This window comes from Impatiens glandulifera, chromosome 4 (genome assembly GCF_907164915.1).
Source record: "Impatiens glandulifera chromosome 4, dImpGla2.1, whole genome shotgun sequence".
Lineage (NCBI taxonomy): Eukaryota > Viridiplantae > Streptophyta > Magnoliopsida > Ericales > Balsaminaceae > Impatiens > Impatiens glandulifera.
This window is the reverse complement of record NC_061865.1, coordinates 41,531,677-41,555,257: the sequence shown is the minus strand read 5'-3', so window position 1 is coordinate 41,555,257 and position 23,581 is coordinate 41,531,677. Positions and strand designations below refer to the sequence as shown.

At 34.9% G+C, this 23,581-nt stretch overlaps 1 long non-coding RNA gene, 2 other non-coding genes and 1 pseudogene across 3 annotated transcripts; all 4 read left to right on the top strand.

Annotated features, from left to right (window-relative positions):
* The first annotated feature begins 3,043 nt into the window (after window positions 1-3,043).
* On the top strand, window positions 3,044-4,050 carry LOC124933615. Its single transcript, XR_007099021.1, has 3 exons — window positions 3,044-3,175; window positions 3,378-3,592; window positions 3,985-4,050. It is a non-coding gene; the product is annotated as an uncharacterized LOC124933615 (long non-coding RNA).
* A 4,725-nt stretch (window positions 4,051-8,775) lies between these two features.
* On the top strand, window positions 8,776-9,006 carry LOC124937194. The gene has a single exon (XR_007099303.1). It is a non-coding gene; the product is annotated as a small nucleolar RNA U3 (small nucleolar RNA).
* Window positions 9,007-10,014: 1,008 nt separating this feature from the next.
* LOC124937192 lies at window positions 10,015-10,243 on the top strand. The gene has a single exon (XR_007099301.1). It is a non-coding gene; the product is annotated as a small nucleolar RNA U3 (small nucleolar RNA).
* Window positions 10,244-10,609: 366 nt separating this feature from the next.
* Window positions 10,610-11,381, top strand: LOC124936636 (annotated as a pseudogene).
* Window positions 11,382-23,581: the final 12,200 nt, after the last annotated feature.

Below are 23,581 nucleotides of genomic sequence, written 5' to 3'. Positions count from 1 at the left end.
GATTGTAAGACATAATTTCTTCCCTTAGCTTGACGCAATAGGGTAGGGTTTTGTCTTTACACTATTTTTTTGATGTGTCTCGTACTTACCAATTGTTACTTGTGGGTCACATTACTGTAGAGGATCGTTCTCAATCAATGGGCCTTGGCCCTGGCTGGGTAGGTCTTGCGGTTGTTTGACATACTCCCAACTTTTTATTTTCATTTGAATTCATACAACTATTGTCGTAGTTATTTACACTGAACTTTCAAACTATCATCTTTAGAGGCTCCATATCAGTTTGACTTATAGAATCATAACTGAGGTCATTGATCTTGAACCAAAGCTCAAGAATAACGGCCAATGGCTAAACATAATTCCGATTAAATTTTAATTTCTTACAAATGTTCAAATAGACAATTAGGAATGATCAGTCAATAAATGCATTATTAAAGAGCAATTGTTGGGGAAAATTGGCGGAATAAAATAAGAAACGAAAGAAAGAACAAGCGCAGTTCAGCCAACTATTGTCTACGTCTCCGAGCACTAAGACTATAAATTAATAAAGAAGAAAATATACAACTATTGAGTGCAATAAACCAAATGGGGGATAGTTTCTTTTATAGATTAAGAAACTTCTCTCACTCCCATAATCTTCCGATGTGAGATTCTAATTATGAGGCAAGTTTCTTTTATATACTAAGAAACTTTCCACTCCCATCATTTTTCGATGTGGTATTCTAATTGTGCCAAAAAAGCAACAACAATGACAAGGATAATGATCGATAAATTCGCAATTACGAAAGCTAATACTCGATAGAGAAAAGCAATCGGAAATCAAAATTGTTATAAAATAAAGTTTTTGAACTTACAAACTTGTGAATAAGTTCTCTACAAACTCTAAAGACCCTTCTTAGAGCTTCGGAATACAATAAGCGACAAAGAAGGTAAGAGAGTAAGAGGTTGACCACGTGGTCCCAGTTAATTAGTTGGTCGTGCATTGAAAGTACTCTTATCTTGGATGAGGTATCTCATCCCATATTCAAAAACTTTTCCATTTGGCATCTCTTGTAAAATTTTGAAACATTATTTTTATTAGAAAAATGCAGTATTTGGTAAACAATATCTGCCATATCCTATAATTTTTCTGACTTATGTTGTATCATAGATGATTAAACTAAAATATTTCTTGAGTTGATGGGTGATTTAATAGTTAAGTTGTTTGAACATAAATTTGTAATAATATATTTTTAGATATGATGTCCTAACTATTTGTTTTACTTATTACTCTAAAGATTTAATCATGATATATTTATTTATTTATTTATTTTTATGAGCATATAAATATAGTGATATGTGTGTGCATATGCTCGGTTCTTCACCTAGATTGTTTTCGCTCTAAAGAGGCAACAATAGGTGAGATGACTTTCATTCAAGCTATCAACCATATCAAACACCTATATGAGGTCATGCATTATGTTTGGTTATTCTTAATTTGATATATTTTTTATAATCAATATCTCTAATATTCAAGCATTTTATCCTCTTAGTCAATAAAAGTGAACTATATAAATTATATGAAAAGGTATCATATGAAAGATAATAATGGATGGAGAAGATGTTATTTATGTTTACTTCAATCATCATAAAAAGTTAATAATGAATAAGCTATGAAAACGAGTATTGTGAAAGAGGATGAACTAAAGACAACTTATGAAAACAATTATACTATCAATGTCCCCATAGTAATTGATACTAATAACACTCATACTTGATCAGATGATATGTCTATTTTGTTTGTTTATATCAATGAAAATTAAAAGTTTGTGTGTATACATTAAAAACAATATAAAATTTTGTTTATACAATATTTTCACAATATTCTTAGTCAATATATTATTCAATTCTTAAATTTTTTTAAAATATTTTTGTCCATGAAGTCTTTATGAATTCATACAATTTTATTGTTGTACGTAGTTATTTACCTGGAATTTTCAAACAATCTTCCTTATAGATTCCACATCAATTAGACCTATAAAATCATAATTGAGACTATTCTTCTTGAGCCATGGGCAATGGCTAAACATAATTCCGATTAAATTTACGAAGGCTCAAATAGATAATTAGGAATGATATGGGCAATGGCTAACATAAAATCAATATATGTATTATCAAAGATTAATGACAAGAATAATAGCCGATCAATTCAAAATTACGAAATTTAATACTTGTGAAGAGAAAAATAATCGGTGATAAATTTATATATAATAATATAAATGTCTATTTAGTACAATATTTATATTAATTTATAGTATAAAGTGATTAATGTCTTAAAATATTTGTTTAAAATATTATGAAGTGATTTAAATAAAAAAAAAGAAAAAAAAAAGATGAAGTGAGTCAACTCGGAGCAGATGTCATGTCAACTGCCAATTTATTGTAGTTATGAATGAAGAGCTCTCTCTTCTCTCTTTCTTACTAATTTCACCTCAGTTTTGATACCATGAGATTACGATCAAAATGCACTTCTTCTTCTTCATTGCTTTCTGCTGATTTTGTCATTTCGTCGCTGTATTTGTCCAATTTCATCTCAGCAAATGGCTTCTCTTTCGTCGAATGACCGAATAAAGTAGCGTCGAGTACTATGAGCGGCTGGCTGACCGCAATCGGCACATAGAACGCCACTCAGTGTCTCCGACGGAAATCCCACTCTTCGCATCAACTCATTCGGATTGTAAGACATGATTTCTTCCCTTAGCTTGAAGCAATAGGCTAGGGTTTTGTCTTTGCACTGTTTGTTTGTTTGTTTGTTTGTTTGATGTGTCTCGTACTTTTAGTCTGCATTTCTCAACTGTCTCTCTGAGAACGAACACCTGGGATAAATTTATTGGTAGCTAGTCTTGATACTGGTAGTCTTTCTTTTTCTTTCTTTCTTTCTTCATGTTCTGCTTTGGGGATGATGGAACAGGCAGGATATATAAAGATAGTCTTATCCTGATGAGATCTCCCTATTTCTGTATCATTCATAGATCATTCTTGTGTCCTGTATTATTACCATATCACTGTGTGGCGTGCTGCTTGTATGCTTGTGGATGATGTCAAACAGGAAGGGGATGAAGATGGTGAGTTTGGAATAAGGAGAGATGAGATAAAGATTGAATGAGAAAAGAGATGGAATCAAGATAATAAGAAAGAAGTAAGTTTTCATTAAAATCAAAAGTGATTCTGTTTTTACAAGTCTAATCCCTTTATATATAAGAATAAGGGTATTTAGGTAATTATCGAATATTTTATTAATTAATAATAAACAGATTAATTATAAATGTATGTTATAACATGAGCCGTTGGATTGTCTTGTCTCCATCTTGACCGTCTATTCTATTGTTGAAACCCTTTAGTCATTTAGGTTTAGATCTTTTAGGAGGATGCCGTAACACTACTCCCTCCCTGAGATTGAAGACGACCGCGTCGCCTCCTACGAATCCCCTTCGATTTCCATCTGAGATTGGGGAAATCAGTAGTGATTATAGAAGCGTCTTCCCAGCAAGCATCGGATCTATCTTTCCCCTCACTTTGGACGAGTAACTGGCGCACCGTTTCTCCATCTCTCAAGGTAAGTCTTTCTTCTAAAATCGTCTCTGGTTCAAAATCGATTCTTTCTAGATCATCTAGGTTAGTCTTTGATGCATGATTTTCAATAGACTTTTTGAGCTGTGACACATGAAAAACATTGTGAATACGAGTATGAGATGGTAATTTTAAACGATACGATACCTGTCCGACTTTGCCTGTGATTTCGTAAGGCCCATAGAACTTAGGTTGGAGTTTTGTGTGTTTGTTTTGTGTGAGCGTGATTTGTCTGTAGGGTTGAGCTTTTAAGAACACCATATCTCCTATTTCAAAAAATACCTCTTTATGCTTCTTATCATACTGTTGTTTCATCCTGTTTTGTGCTCGTTGGAGATTTTGTTTGGCTAATTGGAGATGGTGTTCCCTTTCTTGTAGAGTTCTATCCAGATTGGGGTCAATTGCATCTCCAGCCAAATACGGAACATGCACTGGTGGTTCCTGTTATATACTAACTGATATGGAGACATGCCGCTTGCGGAGTGAAAATTGGTGTTATACCACCATTCGGCTAAGGGTAACCATTTACTCCATAAGTGCGGTCTTTGGCTAATCATGCATCTCAAGTAAGTTTCCACACATTTATTAACTATCTCTGTTTGTCCGTCTGTTTGAGGGTGATAAGCTGTAGATAGCTTTTGTTCTATGCCCTGTAATTTAAGCAATTCTTTCCAAAAAGCACTTAAGAAAATTTTATCCCTGTCGCTAGTAATACTTTTTGGCATACCATGCAATTTGAATATGTTATCAATAAAAACCATAGCAATTGAATAAGCTGTATACGGGTGTGTAATTGCTATAAAATGAGCCATCTTAGACAATCTGTCTACTATAACGAAAATTGCAGTTTTACCTTGTGATTTTGGAAGGCCCTCAATAAAATCCATAGAAATGTCAGTCCAAACATGATTAGGGATTGAAAGGGGTTGTAATAATCCATTGGGGAGATGTGAGTCAGGTTTGTTTTGTTGACAAACTTGACAATTACGCACATATTCCCGAATGTTTTTTGTCATACCCTTCCAAAAATATGCGAGTTGTATTTTCTTTGTGGTTACATTTACTCCCGAATGTCCTCCCACCGATGATGTATGAACTGTTTCTATTATCTTATTTCTAAGATCTGTGTCAAATCCTATTACTAGTTTGCCTTTCCTTCTAAGATGATTGTTGGTATAAGAATAGTAGGGGTGAGTGTCTGCATCTTTCTGAATATCCATAATAATATTTTTAAGATTTGGATCAGTATTCCACAATGATGAAATAGTATCTAAAAAAGGTGAATGAATAGTAGAAAGAGCCCAACAATGACCCTCCACTCTTGAAAGAGCATCTGCAACAATATTTTCTTTACCTTTTTTATAGGTAACAGAAAAATCAAACCCTATAAGCTTATATAACCATTTTTCTTGACTAACTGTGTGTATTCTCTGCTCCAATAGATATTTTAACGGTTCATGATCAGTTTTAACTATGAAAGGCTTAAATTGTAGATATGATTTCCATTTTTTCACAGCCATAATTAACGCAAGTAGCTCTTTCTCATATGCAGGAAGAAGTTTATTATTAGGAGAAAGAGACTTGCTTATGAATGCTATGGGTTGCCGTTTCTGAATTAAAACAGCCCCCATACCAATATTGCTTGCGTCTGTCTCTACAATGAATGTGTCATTAAAATCAGGTAATGCCAGAACTGGTGGGGTACACATTGCTGTTTTTAATTTTTCAAAAGCTTCTTGTGTGATTTCAGACCATACAAAACTATCTTTTTTCAACAAATTAATTAGTGGTCTAGCAATTAAACCATAATTACATATAAATCTTCTATAATAGCCTGTTAGTCCTAAAAACCCTCTTAGCATTTTAATTGTTGTAGGAATAGGCCAATGTTTCATTGCTAACAATTTATCAGGATCTGCTTCTACTCCATCAACTGAGATAATATGACCTAAGTATTCTATTTTTTTTGAAGCAAAAGAACACTTAGATTTTTTCAGAAAGAATGTATGTTGTTTCAGAATATCGAAAACTAATCAAATATGAGTTAAGTGATCTTTCCAATTTTTGCTATACACAAGTATATCATCGAAAAATACCAAGACAAATTTTCGCAAATATGGTTTGAATATTGTATTCATGATACATTGAAATGTAGAAGGAGCATTAGTTAGACCGAACGGCATGACTAGAAATTCATATAACCCTTCATGAGTTTTAAATGCTGTTTTATGAATATCTTTTGGGTTCATACGAATTTGATGAAATCCAGCTTTTAAATCCAGTTTGGTATATATACAGCTAGCATGAAGTTCATCAAGTAATTCCTCTATAATAGGTATAGGAAACTTATTTTTAACTGTCATGCTATTTAGTTTCCTATAATCTATACAAAGTCTCCAACTCATATCTTTTTTCTTAACTAAAATGACAGGTGCTGCAAATGCACTGTTACTAGGTCTAATTATACCTTGTTTAGACATTTCTACAATCAATTTTTCAATTTCTGTTTTATACAATGCAGGGTACCTGTAGGGGTTGAGGCTAATTGGAATCGCTCCCTCCTTCAGAACAATCTGATGATCTTGTTGTCTAATGGGAGGCAGCTCTGTTGGATCCTGGAATAAAAAGTTAAACTCATCCAAAAGTAAGTTTAGTTGTTCTATTGGCATCTCAAAACTGGTGTTAGTGTAGATTGAAAAAAATTGAGGAGATAGTGAAACACAATTTTTCAATGATGTAGCTTTGTCAAACTTAATTTCTTTTTTGAAACTTGTCATTTGTTTTCCCTCATTAGGCATAGTAGATGTAAGACTATTGATCGTAAACATTTTATCATGGGAAGAAAATGACATTGTTAATTGTTTGAAATTCCATGAGATATCTGACAATTTAATAAGCCACTCTATTCCTAGAATCAAGTCATAACTAGTCATTTTTAAAATTCTCAAATTCGTGTTAAAATGGTAGTCTTGTATTGAACATGGTATTTGAGAATAAAATTGTGTATTCTGTAATGTAGACCCATCTGCTACTGAAACCTGCAAAGGATTAGTAACTGAAACAGGGTGATTAATTAAAGGCATTAGGTTAGCATTTATGAAATTATGTGTACTGCCAGAATCGATAAGAATATTGACTGCTACTTCCTTGATATACCCAGGTACAGTCATTGTTTTATAATAATTTGTTCCTGTCAAAGCATTCAATGAAACTGCAGATAAGTCTTCTATTTCTGTATCCGTAACTTCTATTTCTTCGTCATTAGGCAGTTCAATATTTTCGGAAGCTTCCAATGTATAAACAATTGCCTTGCATTTGTGTGTAGAGTCAAATTTTTCTGGACAATGATAGCATTCTCCTCTTGCCCTTTTTTCTGCTGCGACTTTAGGATCTATTCTTTTGAAATTGAATCTGTTAGAATTATTGTTGAATGGTCTTTTGGCCGGAGTTGGGAGCAATGGAGGACCGTTGTTGTACAAATGTGCTTGTTTAGCATAAGACGTATATGTTGCTTCTTGAACTCGGGCCATTGCCATAGCATCATTGATATTTGTAGGATTGAGTAGTCTAACCGGATTGGCAATTTCTGGTCTAAGTCCTCCAAAGTAGCAATCCATCATGTAATCATTGGGCATTCTAGAGAGTTTGTAGGAAATTTCTGTAAATTTGTCATTATGTGCTTCTACAGTTCCTGATTGTTTAAGGTTCATTAAATCGCTCATTGGGGCATCAAAGATTGTTAAACCGAACTTCTTTTTAACTTCTCCTTTAAGCATATCCCATGTTACTATCATATTAGGGTCTAACCTTGATCTGTAGTTTGTATACCACATTCTTGCTTTGTCGATGAAGTGTAGTCGAGCAATTCTTGCCTTAATATTTGGAGGGGTGTCGTCAACCGCAAAAAATTCTTCTGCTGAATATATCCAACCATCCACATCTTTTCCGTCGAATTTAGGAAAATCTATTCTTGTTAGACTTTTATGAATGTGATATGGTCTTGGCTGTCCGAAATTATGTTGATCATGATAATTATTATATTCTTGAAATATAAAATTATCTTCTTCACGGTTATGATCCCTTCTTGCATTTATATTATCCGGCTGAACGTTGTTTGTATTAGGAGATTGAACGTTACTTGTATGAGCGCCTCTTGTATTTGGATTAACGTTTAATGCTGGATTGTTATGATACCCCCGATGTTCTCTTGGATTGCCCTGATTGCTGGTAGTATTATTGTTGTTAATTTGTTGTATCAATGTTTCGATCGCCGTCTCGAATCCCTTTTGTAAATTGTTGAATTTTAGATCTATTTGAGCATTAAGGTCCTCGAAACTCTTTTTCTGAATACTTAATTGCTCATTGATTTGTAGAACAGAATCTTCTAAGCTTTGGATTATAGAATTGTGTTCCTCCAAACATTCGTTGATGTGATCCGGGTTTTTCTTGGAATCTTGATTCTCCATTTTCGATCTTTTTCCAACCATGACGCGAATAACCAGTTCTTGTTTCTTTTTCTTGCAGTGAAAGCGGGAAAAAAAGGGATTTCCAACAGTCGGAAGATCGTTGGCTCTGATACCAGTGTGGCGTGCTGCTTGTATGCTTGTGGATGATGTCAAACAGGAAGGGGATGAAGATGGTGAGTTTGGAATAAGGAGAGATGAGATAAAGATTGAATGAGAAAAGAGATGGAATCAAGATAATAAGAAAGAAGTAAGTTTTCATTAAAATCAAAAGTGATTCTGTTTTTACAAGTCTAATCCCTTTATATATAAGAATAAGGGTATTTAGGTAATTATCGAATATTTTATTAATTAATAATAAACAGATTAATTATAAATGTATGTTATAACATGAGCCGTTGGATTGTCTTGTCTCCATCTTGACCGTCTATTCTATTGTTGAAACCCTTTAGTCATTTAGGTTTAGATCTTTTAGGAGGATGCCGTAACACACTGTTCAGTCTCTCAACTCAACTCTTTAGATCTTCTTTAGGTAAATAATGGTGTACTTATTTATTCTGTTTCTTAATTAAGAATATAATTAAATTTAACCATATCCCTAAAACAAGGCCTTAAGTTACTTATCGGTTGTTACTTGGTGATCCCACATTGGTTATATGGTATTACTTTCTACACTATATACTAAAAAGTTTAGAGATTGCAAGTCACGACCTTACTTGAACAGGATCTGTTCTATAGGCTCGTACATCTGTATCCTTGATTACTAAGGAGACAGGAATCTATGTCTGGTTGATGAGATGTTCCCGCTAGGCCAGAGCGTGATTAACGGTGCTGTGGCTGCCGGCTTTGGCTTGTGGGTCACATTGCTGTAGAGGATCGTTCTCAGTCATTGGGCCTTGGCCCGGGCTGGGTTGGTCTTGCGGTTGTCTGACAGACAGACTCCAAACTTTTTCTTTTCTTTTGTCAAAACCATTTTTTGGTATACTTATTTAGACTGGACCCCTTTAGTTGGTGACATCCTAATATTGAAGAGCTATTTAACCATATTCCAAAACAGTCCTTAGAGCTGTTTGTTGGTGGCCATGGTTTGTTGCTGATATTCTTTGACGATAGAGAGGCATGAGTTTTTGAAGACAATTAGTCCAATTAACAAATGTGCTCATCTACCTTCCATTGTGCATCCTTAAATATAGATATTCTACCCTCAATGTGCATATCATTCCAACATCGACTATTCTTTGGTTTTGAGAAGAACTTTCTATGAAATCCATCAATAGACACGGCCTTCATTTTGATTGATCCTATCAATGATCAGTTTTATCATTGAAGTTTATTTTTCTATCATCTCACAGGACATATCACAGTTTAGAGCTTGTTTGGTTAAATTAATTTAATGTAGGCTGATTTTCCCAAGCATTTGAATATGAAAAGTTACCCTGTTAATGAAATAATTTTAAAGTTTACACTATCTTCCTTCCATGATTAACTAATTTCAACACATGATGAAGGATGCACAATACTTGAAGAAGGTGAAAGTAAAGCGAATAATTATAGAAAAATATTGAATTCAGTTTCTAGCTCCAATGGCAACAACACCTTCTGAGATTGCATGCCAATCTAGTTAACCTGGTTCAAGAATTTGGAGATACTACCTTTAAGAATCAATAGGAAAGAAAAGAGGGTTGGAAACAGAATCAATAGACAATATAGTATAGGAGAGTATTTGAATTTGAAAAATTTACCCCCCTACTAGTGAAATCATTTTTAGTATAATCTTAACTCTTTGGAGGTTGTTGGGGTTATTTTTAGTCTAAATCTTGTTTGGGTAAATTTTTATATTCCATACTCCAAACAAGGCCTTGAGTAACCTGATGTTTATATCCCACATCGCACAGATAATCTAAGTTTCTGCACTATATATAAAGAAGGTTAGAAAGCTTTAGTCACGACCTTACTTGAACAGGATCTGTTCTATAGGCTCGTACATCTGTATCCTTGATTTCTAAGGAGACAGGAATCTTTGTCTGGTTGATGAGACATTGCCGCTAGACCAGAGCGTGATTAACGGCGCTGCTGGCCCACCTGCTTCGGCTGTGGTCACACTGCTGCAGAGGATCGTTCTCGGTCAGTGCTTTGGCCCTGTCTGGGTTGGTCTAGCGGTCGTCTGACAGGCTCTCACACCTCTTTTTTTTTTTTATAAAAAAACTCTTTTGGATATGCATGCCTGCAAGGTGTTTGAGGAAATGCACTCTAAAGCAAAACCTTATTAGTTGTATTGATTTATGAAGTATTGACATTGCATCCCTTGTAGATTTCCGTTGCATACTCTCCTGTCCTATTTAGGAAAAAGAAGTGATCTTCTATCTATTTGTTCATAGCTGTTATTATCAGTGTCTTCCTAGTGTATATGTTTGGGCTGCAATTTTGAATCTTATTTGATTATCATCACATAAGATTACTACAAATCCTTAACAATTTTATTTGGCAGTTCATATGGAATCTTTTCAACTTGGATGCTTACACTTGTTTTTTGTAGTGGGTGGAGATGTCTGAAGTGAAGGCTGATGTTGTCGTACCTGAATCAGTTTTGAAGAAACAAAAGAGAAATGAGGTATGGAAAGTGAAGAAGAAAGAAGAGTTGATTGCAGTGAAGACAGGAAGTTAATTTTTAACAAAGCAAAAGCATATGCAAAAGAGTATGATGAACAGGTGAGACTTGATATAGTTCATCTATCAAATTACCATTATTATATATACATATAACTTGTCAAATGAATTCAAATTGTTATTCTAATTCAGCAAAAGGAGCTGGTTAATCTGAAACGGGAAGTTAGAATGAAAGGTGGGTTTTATGTGAACCCTGAAGCAAAGCTTCTCTTTATCACTCGAATTAGAGGTATCAATGCTCTTTATCACTCAATGGAGTGTTCTTGAAAGTGAGCAAAGCAACACTCAATATGCTTCACAGGGTTGAGCCATATGTTCCTTATGGGTATGTAAAATATGTTAAAAGATAAAATTCGTTTAAAATTTCATGGTCCATCTTTCTTACATTGATTGGTTGTTAATATCCAGTTATCCGAACCTGAAGAGTGTGAAAGAACTGATTTACAAGAGGGGGTATGGAAAGCTAAGCCAGCAGAGGATTGCTTTGACCGACAATTCGATAATTAAACAGGGTATAGGGAAGTAGGGATTATCTGTATTGAAGATCTTGTGCATGAGATCATGATTGTTGCACCACATTTCAAACAGGCCAATAACTTTCTATGGCCATTCCAGTTGAAGGCTCCTTTGGGTGGTATGGAGAAGAAGAGGAATCATTGTGTGGAAGGTGGTGATGCTGGAAACCGTGAAGATTACATTAATGACGGACGTTTGTTTGGAGATATTCTTGATTTTATGATGCATGTTTAAGAGGCTTTATCTAACACTTCTCTTTTATATATATATATTTTGTTTGTAACAAATATCAAAAGATTTACAAATGTGGAACAACATGATAAGGAAAAAAATTATTAAATATAAAGCGTAATAATATGTTCTAAAATGTCAAAATTGTTGTAGTAGGGGAAATTTGATGGAATAACCCTCATAAGAGGGTTATTACCACTTTTAGCATGTCATTTATAATTTTATCATTTTTGACCTTTTGTCAAGGCAAAAGGTCAATTTTACCCTTTATTAAAAAAAAAAAAAAATTTGATTTTCATTCTCCCCGTTGTTTCCCTTTCCCCAGTTCTCCTTTCACTCCCTCTCTCTTGTTTCCAACTTCCCGAAGACGACTGATCAACCCCGAAGACGACTGATCAACCCCGACGACGACGAAAATCCCCCAAAACATCGACGACGTCCTCTCCCTCGAACCCTCCCTCGAACCCCGACGAGCTCCGACGACAAACAAGAGCCCCCGACGAGAATCTCAACTCCAGAACGTCGAAGGTGAGTTTATCTTCCCCGTTTCTATCCGTTTCTATCTGTTTCTATCCTAGTTCTCCGTTTTATATCCATGCATGCTATAATGGAGGAATGGTTTAGGGTATTGTTTAGGTTTAGGTATGTGTTTAGGTTTAGGTAGTGTTTATTGTTTAGGTTTATTGTTTAGGTTTAGTTTTGGGTTTAAAATGCTTCTGTCGAAGTCTGTTGCAGGGTTTTGGGTTTATTGTCGATGGCGACGATGCATTTTCGCAGGCGACGGTGCATCTGTCGCAGACGACGGTGCATCTGTCGCAGACGACGATGCATCTGCCGCAGGCAGAATATACTATTGCAGAATATCTGTTGTAGGGTTTTGGGTTTATTGTTGATGAAGAGGCTGTTGATGGTTTGGAGATCAACAAAGAAGCCGAGCAGAATGAAAACAAAGATGAAGAGGCTGCAGCAGTTGTTGATAAGAATGCTGAGTTGGGAAAGAAAGAATTGGCCACGAAGAAGAAGAGGAAGGTGGTTTTGGCCAAAAATAGGTTGCAGCAGTTGGGCAAGAAAAGGAAGATGAATGAAGAGGCTGACATGAGAAAGATGAATGATGAAGAGGCTGACATGGGAAAGAAGAATGATGAAGAGGCTGACTTGGGAAAGAAGAATGATGAAGAGGCTGAGTTGGGAAAGAAGAATGATGATGTATTGGTATTGACTCCAACAAGATTTCAGGGACAGAGTTTTCGGAGAAAGAAGAGGTCCACACAATTGGGGAACTATACAGATCCTAATGGAAAATCCTTTAAACTCATTGATCCAGTAACTGTAAATCCTCTTTTAGATTATGATAGTGAACTGTTTGATGATTTGAAACAATGGCTGAAGCTGGAGGATGAAGACAAGATAATAATATAAAATAATTAAAATAAATTAATTTAAATATCTTACAAATGTAAATATTAAGTGAAGTTTGTTTCACTTCTATCAGCGCTGTAAATATTGAGCGAAGCAATCTTCGCCTGGTAGTGCTTGTTTCACTCATTTGAGTGCTGTAAATCCTCAGGTGAAGCTTGCTTCACCTGGTAGTGCTTGTTTTTTTTTTTTTGCTGACTTACATGAAGGTATAAATGCTCTTACATTAACATATAAATGTTTTTACATAAATGTGTTAATGATTTTACATGAACATTTATATATATTTAATATATAATTATAGAAAATATAAAGAAATTTAAATAATTTTTTTAAAATATCTTACAAATAAATTTAAAAATATTTTGTTTTACAAATTTATTTAAATATATTACAAATTTTTTTTAACATGTTGTTATATATATATTTAATATATAATAATATAAAATAATTTAAATAAATTAATTTAAATATCTTACAAATGTAAATATTAAGTGAAGTTTGCTTCACTTCTATCAGCGCTGTAAATATTGAGCGAAGCAATCTTCACCTGGTAGTGCTTGTTTCACTCATTTGAGTGCTGTAAATCCTCAGGTGAAGCTTGCTTCACCTGGTAGTGCTTGTTTTTTTTTTTTTGCTGACTTACATGAAGGTATAAATGCTCTTACATTAACATATAAATGTTTTTACATAAATGTGTTAATGATTTTACATGAACATTTATATATATTTAATATATAATTATAGAACTCATATGGAACCGATTTCCGGAAACGGGCAGCAGCCAGGGCATGCGTACAAGGAAGACCGGATACATCAAATACCCTACAAGTACATGTTCGACCCTTGAAGTCAACTTGAAAATCAAATTCACCGTCATGCACATGGAACTGAAATCGATTAAGTGGATAAACGCTGTAGAATCTAGCATTTTCGCCTTCCTCACGTAATAACTTTTCATAATATGGAGATAAATGTTCGTTGTGGTTGGATGATTTTTCTCTTCTATGATAAAACCAATCTTGTATTGTGAATCTTAAATAGTCAGCTAATGTTGTTATGGGATATTTCCTAGCTTCTCTGCACTGACTATTAAAACTCTCAGCGCAATTACTTGTCATTTGATTGTATCGCGAACCGGGGAAAAAAGCACGACTCCATCTCTCCACTCCAATTTGTTCCAAATATTGAGCAATCCTAGGGTCTTTAGTTCTGATCTTGTCAAAATGCTTCTGAAACGTGGTCTCGGTGTATGCACGAGAAGCCAAATCAAACTCAACATGACAGTTATCAGTTTTAAATTTGGCCATTATATTCATTTTGATGTGGTATGTGCATGCACCGTGATGTGCTTCTGGAAAAACCGCGGACAAGGCGTTGGCAATACTTGGGTGTCTATCGGATATGAAGACGAGATCCGGGACTGATCCAATTGCCAACCTTAGTTGTTGCATGAAATATGTCCAAGAGTTATTATTCTCTGAATCAACGACACCAAAAGCAACGGGATATAGTTGCTCGTTCGCATCCAATGCTATCGCAACCAGTAGTTGACCTCCAACTTTATGCTTAAGGAAGCTGGCATCGATGCACAATACAGGACGACAACATCCTATGAAACCCCTAATTGAAACCCCTAAAGACATGAACATATACCTGAAGTGTCCTTCCTCATCCGTCTGGATATCAGTTATGGTACCTGGGTTCTTCTTCTACAACATGAACAGGTAGGATGGCAATTCACCATAGGAATCCTCCACAGTTCCTCGCACCGCCATTAAGGCCTTTTCCCTTGACCTCCAAGCCTTATTATATGTCAAAGTTAACCCATAAATTGTATGCATGTCTTCCATTATTTTTTTAGGCATGTGGTCATGGTGATGGTCCATGTATTTACGTTTGATACACTCCGCAATTACCCATGATGGTGCTTGCCTCACATTGTCTTGTCTCGTCAAAATTGAGCATGTGTGTTCTTTTACAAATTTTCTGATCTCAAACATCTCCGAGAATTTTCCTTTCATAGCACGCAATTTCCACTTACAGTTCTCAGCCATGCATTTTACAAACCAAAGATTTTTTGTTGACTTCACCACTTTAAGGACAAAGTGATTAGACATCGCATGTCTATGCAACCTCAATTGTATTTCTTTTTTGTTATCAAAGAACGTACCCACTTCCAATGAATTTTCAATTAATGGAGCAGGAGTTTCGATCTCGAGTGGTTCATATGAGAAGTAGTGCTTGATTCCCTCAGTATGGCTGAATGTATTCCTAACATGGGAAGTGCTTGGTTGACTTGGGAAGACATTTTCCGGCTGAAAAATATTTTGCTCCTCACATACATCTCTCTGCTCAAAAACATCTTGCTGCTCAAATATATCTCGCTGCTCAAACACATCCTGCTGCTCAAACACATGCTCAGATACATCTTGTTGCCTTAGGAATACATCTTGTTGACTTGGGAATACATCTTGCTGCTCAAACACATCCTGCTGCTCAGATACATCTTGTTGCCTTGGGAATACATGTTGTTGACTTGGGAATACATCTTGCTGCTCAAACACATCTCGATGCCTTGGTAAGATATCTTGCTGCTCAAATATGTCATTTTCTGGTCTTTCACTTTGTTCAGTTGAAGGTATTGACTTCTCTACTAAGGAGACACATAGCGGGGCGCGATGATTGGGCAGTGAAGACGAGAGTTCTTGTAAATAGAACGCCACATCGCTATCTCCAATGATTGTTGCAGGAGGAGAATTGATCATTAGCATATTATACTTTACCTTGAACACTAAGTCATATCTTAGTTTGTCCACACCAATAGAATTATAGACAATTGAAGCTAACTCTTCATATGTAGCATTTCGGGGTACATTCACACCACGACACGAACTTGAGACAAAAGAACTAACCCCACAATCATCAGTTTTCCAGTCTCCATCAAAGAGTAGAAAAACACCAACATTCATGTGATCTGCAATTGAAAAAAATTCAAAGAAGTCAGTGACAGTGACCAATCAGTGTTAATTGCAAGGAGGAAAATGCAAGGAGGAAAATGCATCTGTCGCAGGCGACAGTGCATCTGTCGCAGACGACAGTGCATCTGTCGCAGACGACAGTGCATCTGTCGCAGGCGGGAAATGCATATGTCGTATGCGACAGATGCACTGTCGCCTGCGACAGATGCATTTCCCGCCTGCGACAGATGCACTGTCGCCTGCGACAGATGCACTGTCGCCTGCGACAGATGCACTGTCGCCTTCGTCACCTTCGTCGGATGTATATTTCACTGTAAAACAAATCAGCCAAGCTCTAAAACCATTATTCCATGACCTAACCTACATCCTAGACTCTAAACGACAAAACCCTAAAACGACGAAGGTCTAACCTGAATGTTGAAGACGTTCCAGTTTTGTTGATGATGAAGGAAGGATCCGTTGATGATGAAGGAAGCTTGATGATGAAGGAAGCTTGATGATGAAGAACCTTGATGATGATGAAGGAAGGACGGGGAAAGGACGGTTGGTGGAGAGGAGGGAAATGGGAGAAGAAAGTGACATTTCAGTAACTGAAAGGCGCACTACTGATTATTATTATTTTTTTTAAATAAAGGGTAAAACTGACCTTTTACCTCGGCAAAAGGTCAAAAATGATAAAATTATAAATGACATGTTAAAAGTGGTAATAACCCTCTTATGAGGGTTATTCCATCAAATTTCCCTGTAGTAGAGACCATCTATTTAGATAAGTGTTGTGGATATAATGTTTTTAGTCTTTTCTCACATGTAACCAATCACCAAACTTAAAAATAGAATCTCATTTTTTGTGTCTTTACACCAAAATTATATTTTTCTAATTTTATGAGAAAAATTAGATGACGACTCTTTTTCGTAAAATTTTATTTAGAAATTTTTAAAAAATTAAAATAGACTTATGTCAACATACCATTTTATTCCCAATCTTATTTGAATTCGACGAAAATGTTAATTATGTGGTTGACTATAAAGTCTAATTTGTTTCACGAGATCTTTTCGATATTTACTTTATAAAAAGAATAAATTCTCTGGATATAAAAGCGACGAACGAATCTAGAAAAAAATGAGAGGTTTTATCGTGTACAGTTTCTGGCGATTTTGTTGGGGATATTCGATGCTTAGCTTGAAACACAATTTTGGCCAATGTTTTAGAAATATATTTTACACTTTAAAGTTCTTTCCAAAATAAAATATTGTTTTCTTAAAGTGCATGAGTATTGGGCTCCAATGTTAAGATAGTATAAGGTATACATTGTTAGACGAAACATATACATTTATTGATTACGTGTTAAAGAATTTTCAATAAGAAATGACTATCTCTACACGCCTTTGAGGCATTGTGAATGTTATGAGTGATGTACTATGAGCTTGTGAACTTAGAAAAAAAACGGAATTAACTTTTTTTTTTTTTTATAATTATTGAGCACCTTATAATAGGGGAGGGGATCATGATTGGCGGCATCATCTTTGTTCGGTGGGACAAATCTCTGACCATGGAATACATAGACATGGAAATCCCTATATAATTTCAATCAGACTCATTGACTTGTCATGCCCAAACAATAAAGTTACCACAAAAACTTAATTTGTTTGTTATATAACTAATATATATATATAAACATGTGTATGAATATAATTATAAATATGCACTCATTAATACCTTCTTTCCACTTCAACATAAATAAATAAAATAAAATAAATCTAAAAGATAAAACCAAAAATATATAATAATAAAAAGTCTAACCTAATTATTTTTGTCTTTGTATATTCGTTACAGAGATTATTATGTCAATGCTAAACGCTAGGATGAGTAAATGGTCGAGGAAATTCAAGAAAGGAATATTATATTGTTGCATGTACGATTTGAACGACATCCTTCAACTTCAGGACACACAAACACGTGTCTACTTCATAACGAGGTGCATAAGAGGTGGAGTCATATGTGCCCAACAATAAAGGAGTTCCGAGGAATCATGAATTCTCAGCCCAAGGATTTGCTAACTTTGAAGCCTTTCACGGAATCAATATCCTTAAGGAAGGTCATGTAAGACAATCTCGACTTTACTAAAGTTAATGCCTATATAATACTCAAAGGCAATTTCATTAACTTTTGTAAATGTCATGATCTCATACTCGAGGATGGTATCATTCCAAACTCTCGAAATATCTACAGGGTGACAATGATAGTCTTAATCGCTGATTTTCTACTAGTTCCCCAAGATGGAAAGCCCTTCTTGAGAGTGTTCAAGGTTGCCCAAGCTATGCGAGGAGGACACCACGACATTTTAGGACAAGTTCTAGAAGAAACACTTATGGGTCTCAATAAATCATTTCAAGGTACGATTCCTTAACAAGGATCACTCATGGTCCTATGCATGTGGCTCCTCGAGAAGATTAGAGCTCTTCTATTAGTTCCCACTACTACAATATTCAACTTAGACTTTTAGAAGACACCTCTTGGATTAGCCAAGATGGGAGTTGAAGTCAACGACACCATGCCTATCATGGATAAAATGCATTGATACAAGATATATAGGATTATTTATACCATGAACAAGCAACTAGTAGTAATACTATGTGGACTGGACAGAGTCGTGTCCTACTTTACAACTCCTCTCTTCAAACAGTTCTAACTTGACAAGATCAAGTCCATTAAAGGAATTCTCTCGGTCAAAGTTGGCCTGATCCACCACAAGCTATACATAACTTACTACGAAAAGTAAAACAACGCGATCAAGATCATGTCCCATTAAAGAAGACAATATATAAAGAGCATCGAGAGACAAGCTTCTAGGAGAGCTAAATGAATGAGATGCAAGGACGAGGAGACTATGAAGAATAAGAAGAGTATATTATTAGATTTCTCTTTTCATTTTTGCTTTCATGTAAAAAAAAATTGTTGAACTTTTGAGCGACCTTTTCATTTTTAAGGGTGAGTTTGAGGAGTGTATATGTTTGCGATTGTGATTTGGTTTTATCTACACACTCAAATAAAATACAATTTTTTAACGCACGCTAATTTTATGAAAGGAAAATGAGTGCCTATGTTTTGATTCTAGGATATACGTACATATGGGAAACGCATTATTCTTTCTTTTCAATGTCTCAGACTAACTTAGTCCATTTTATAAAGAATTGACTTCCACTACGGGCACTCTATGCGATCCCACTACAGGCTATTACACTAAGAACATGTCGAACGAAGAGGCTTACAATCCACCTCGGGCAGATGAACGATAAGGCCTTCTACTAGCGACAACGCGGTTATGACTACTAAGCTTGATCTAAAGATCATCAAAGATAAGCTAACTAGCTTCATTGAACATTTAAAGTTAAGTTTTTTTTTTTAAAAAAAAGGAAGTGGCTGAAAATGGGCCACGTAGGTGGCAGAATTTTAAAAGGAATATATTGATCAGCAGTTCATCTCTCTATCTTATTTCATTTCAGAAAACCCAGCAAGCTTCCTACCTTATCTTCTTCAGCCGATCATCTTCATCAGATCATCATTCCATCAACAGATCACCTCTTTCAATAAATCAATTCCTTCATCAACAGCTCATTTGAATTAAAGGTAAGTAAATGGTGGATTTGATAAGGTTATGGATGTATTAGGGTTATAAATGAAATGGAGTTGCTGGAAGAAATAATGAAGTTGATTTATTTGATATGGTTGAATGATTTAAGGTTATTTATTGTTTAGGAAGGAGGAAGAGAAAACAGAGAATGAAGGAATATGAATTATTTGGTTTTGGATAAACTTGAAGATGAGAAAAAGTATTTAGGGTTTATGTATAAATTTGAATGTTTATTGGAAGAGAATGAAAATGATTGTTGGATTTAAGGAAGTAAATGATATGGATTATTAGTAGGTGGAAATATAAAGACTGATTTGAGTTTAATTTGATAATTGAAGGAAGAAGGTGTCAAAGGCCCATTTGAAAATAGCAAAGGATAGTTGGTAGAGTTTAAGAGTGGAAATAACTAGATATTGGGGGTTAGGTAAAAAATCATACCTTCTTACAGTTTATTTTACTAAAATGTGATTATGTTGATAAAATGGTTTTATTAAAATGTGTTTCTAAACTTATGGATCAAGTTGACATGAAAATATTTTGATAAAATATTTGATAAGGATTTGATAAAACGTTTGACAGAAGTGACTTGATAATGTGATTTATAAAAATGATTTGCGAAACTAGTTGATAAAGTATTTTTGATAAGCCTATGCTAAATGCTTTGTGAAAGACTGATACATATGTATGGATTTGATTATGTGAATAATACAAGAATGATTTTATTACTCTGGATAGGATTCTGTACTTATTTATTTGATAATGGTTATTAATGTCTCGAGTGCTTATAACGGTAATGAGTCAACGCGTGACAGTCACGTCCGGTTGATGGTTAATGAGTCAATGCAGGACCCCCAAATCCTAATTGATGGCTAATGAGTCAATACAGGACCCCCAAATCCTCATTGATGGTTAATGAGTCAACGCATGACATTAAAGTCTTGGTTGATGGTAATGAGTTATCACAATAATGTAGTCATTATCACTATCCCAAAGTTATATAGAAGAAGTATATTGATTATTAACCGTACTTATTATATTTTTAATAAAAGTTTGATCTTTCTATACTATTATTAAATGTCTCTTGATCAACTGTAATGAGATTATGATTTTCTTACTGAGCAAGTTTAGCTCACCCATTTTAATGGGTCCCCTTTTCAGAGAAGGATCCAAATCAAGTAACAGAAGCTACTCGACAGTGAAGACTTGGATATCGATCTACTTTTGGTAAGAAAAGTTAGTCCTCTCCTTAGAGTAGTGTATTAAGAGAGAGTTAGAACGATGTATTTTGTAAACACTAAGATGGTAGCATTGTCACCTTGTATTTTTGTACTTTAGATGAGGTGGCAAGAACATATTGTAGCTGAAAGGATTTTTGGTTAATGAAAGAAGGGTGATATTTTGGATTAAGAAGTTAGTAAAGAATTATGTTAGCCTTGCATGTTATGTTTAAGTGTATTTCAAGGAGATGACATGCGGCGGCTGGTCACGACTCGGTTCGGGGCGTGACAAAACAACCCTTCATGTTCTCAATTACCACCCTTATCATCTTTTAAACCACCATTCCAACCACTCACCTTCAGTACTTCCTACATCAATCATTTGTTCCCAGTAAAGTAAACTCCTGATAACACTAAGAGGATCAAAGTAGAAGATTGGTACAATTCCGATGAGGAGACTCAGACTGAGGTAGACAAGCAGCTAGCATGGATCAAACATATTGTAGAACGTGACGTCGAGTTCAAATAAGTAAATTCAAAAGTAACAACAATGAGGACTAGTAAAAGAAGAATGGAAAATTCAGAAGCTATGAACTTTGGGACCATTGATGGACAGGAAGGTTCATGGCTAATTATTACCAAACTATTGGGGCATATTTACGTAAAGTTGACCTTGAGTTTTGGGCTACCTGAACCCCGGTTAAAAATGTGAAATTATTTTTTTTTTGCCCTAGGTCTAGTATAAAAAATTAATAAAAAGTTATTTTAGGGAGATTTGAACCCAAAGTTAAATAAAACATCACCATTATACTATAACATCTTATGTTTAAATATATACTAAATTTAACTAACTATATTAGATTTTATTAAATGGGCTACTATGGGGAGTGAGCCCTCCTAACTCGAGGACTTGCTAGGCTTACCCCAGGGATGACGCTACACTTACGATACCTTTAAAGAGGTGACTCGGATAAAGGAGATACAAACTCAAATCTTAAAGAAGTTGGAATAACCCACAACTTGGGGCACCTCCCTAGCCACCGAGACACAGAGATATGAACTAGAAGAGGCTAAGAAAGTCATTGTACCTAATGGACTAAAATTTCCTAATTTTCCTATGTATGTCGGAAATAAAGACCCCCCCGACCTTTATGAAGAGTACATTACAAAAATCGTCCTACCAGCTTGGAGATGTCACGATGGTACAACTTTCCCCCAAATACTTGGCAGATACCGCCTTAGAATGGTATACTAGTAAGAATATCGCTTGATATCAAACTGTGGAAGAACTAGAAAAAACATGCATCAGTCGTTTTTCCATGTTCGTGAAAGTAGACATGGTAGAAAGTAAGTTGAGAACGATTCAACGAGGACATAATAAAACGTTTAAGGCCTACGCCAACCAGTGAAAAGAAATTGCATCATAAATCAATATCTAGTGAGCAGACTCAAGTCGACATGTTATAAGTTAACATGAATGTGCAATATACTAAGAAGTTATCAGAAAGAAAATACTACTGTTTGGAAGATTTAATTAGTGTAGACGAGGATTACTACTATATTTTTCTCTCTCAAACTAAATACATCCAAAAGATCTACCTCCGAGCCAACATTAATGACTCAAAACCTTTTCACACCCATATCTCTTCCAAGTTATCATTATCTCGTAATGGTGGTGATACTATCCCTGAACCATTTTTGTATCGTAGCATTGTTAGTGCTCTCCAATACCTCACTCTCACTAGTCTATAACTTTCTTTTTTTTTCGTTTGTCAAGCATGTTTGTCAATTCATTCAATCTCCTACAACCACTCATTGGGCCCAGGGACGTATTTATCCAAAAAAAATACAAATTTTACGGTTCAAATTTGCCAATACCTTCTGATTTCTTAAATTTTTTTAATATAATTCATTATTTTTTTATATAATTATTAAAAAAAATGGTAAAACTTACCTTTATCCACTTGTTTTATTCAGAATTTTCTAGTTAATTTTTTAAGTCCATCCCAACTTTTTTTCAAGCCCACCTCAACCATAAATTCTGGGTCCGTCCCTAATTGGGCCATTGTTAAAAGTATTTTTTATTCCCTTCACCACACTCCACACTCCACACTCCACAGTCCACACCATGCCTTTCTCATTCGCCTTATACCATCCATCGGCAAGTCTGCTTTCTCAGATTCTGATTTATGGGCTGATTGTCTTGATGATTATCGCTCCACAACTTGTATATTTTTGTTGACAATCTTATATCTTGCAATTCAGAAAAATCACATATTGTTGCATGAGTACGGAGTTTGAGTATCGTGCCCTTGCACATGTCAATACTGAACTCATTTGGCTACCATCTTACTACATGAACTTCGTGTCCCTCTTACTAAACTTCAACTCTTTGATCTGATTACATTCGTGCTTTCTTTTTAGTTGTTAAACCGGTCTTTCATGCTCATATAAAACATATCGAGATTGATTTCTACTTCGTTTGTAAACGTGTTGCAAAATGTTTTCGTCATTACATACCTATCAATGATCAAATTTATGATATTCTCAACTATGTACTTGTCTCAAATAGTTTGCTCTATTACTAAATCAAATCATAATGTGCAACCTCATTTTATTTAAGAGGAGGTATTAAAGATAATGTCAATAGTCAAACTCAATTATTAAAGATTCAAGATTACACCCTTTCATAAGAAGAAATTACAAATTATTTACATCAAAAGTCAACAAAAAAAAATGAATTTTGTAAACACTAAAATTTACCTACCCAATATATAAATTTTAAAATAATTATTTTGAATAAAAGAAATTAAAAAAATTAAAATTTAGGCCAAAACATCATTAAATGATTA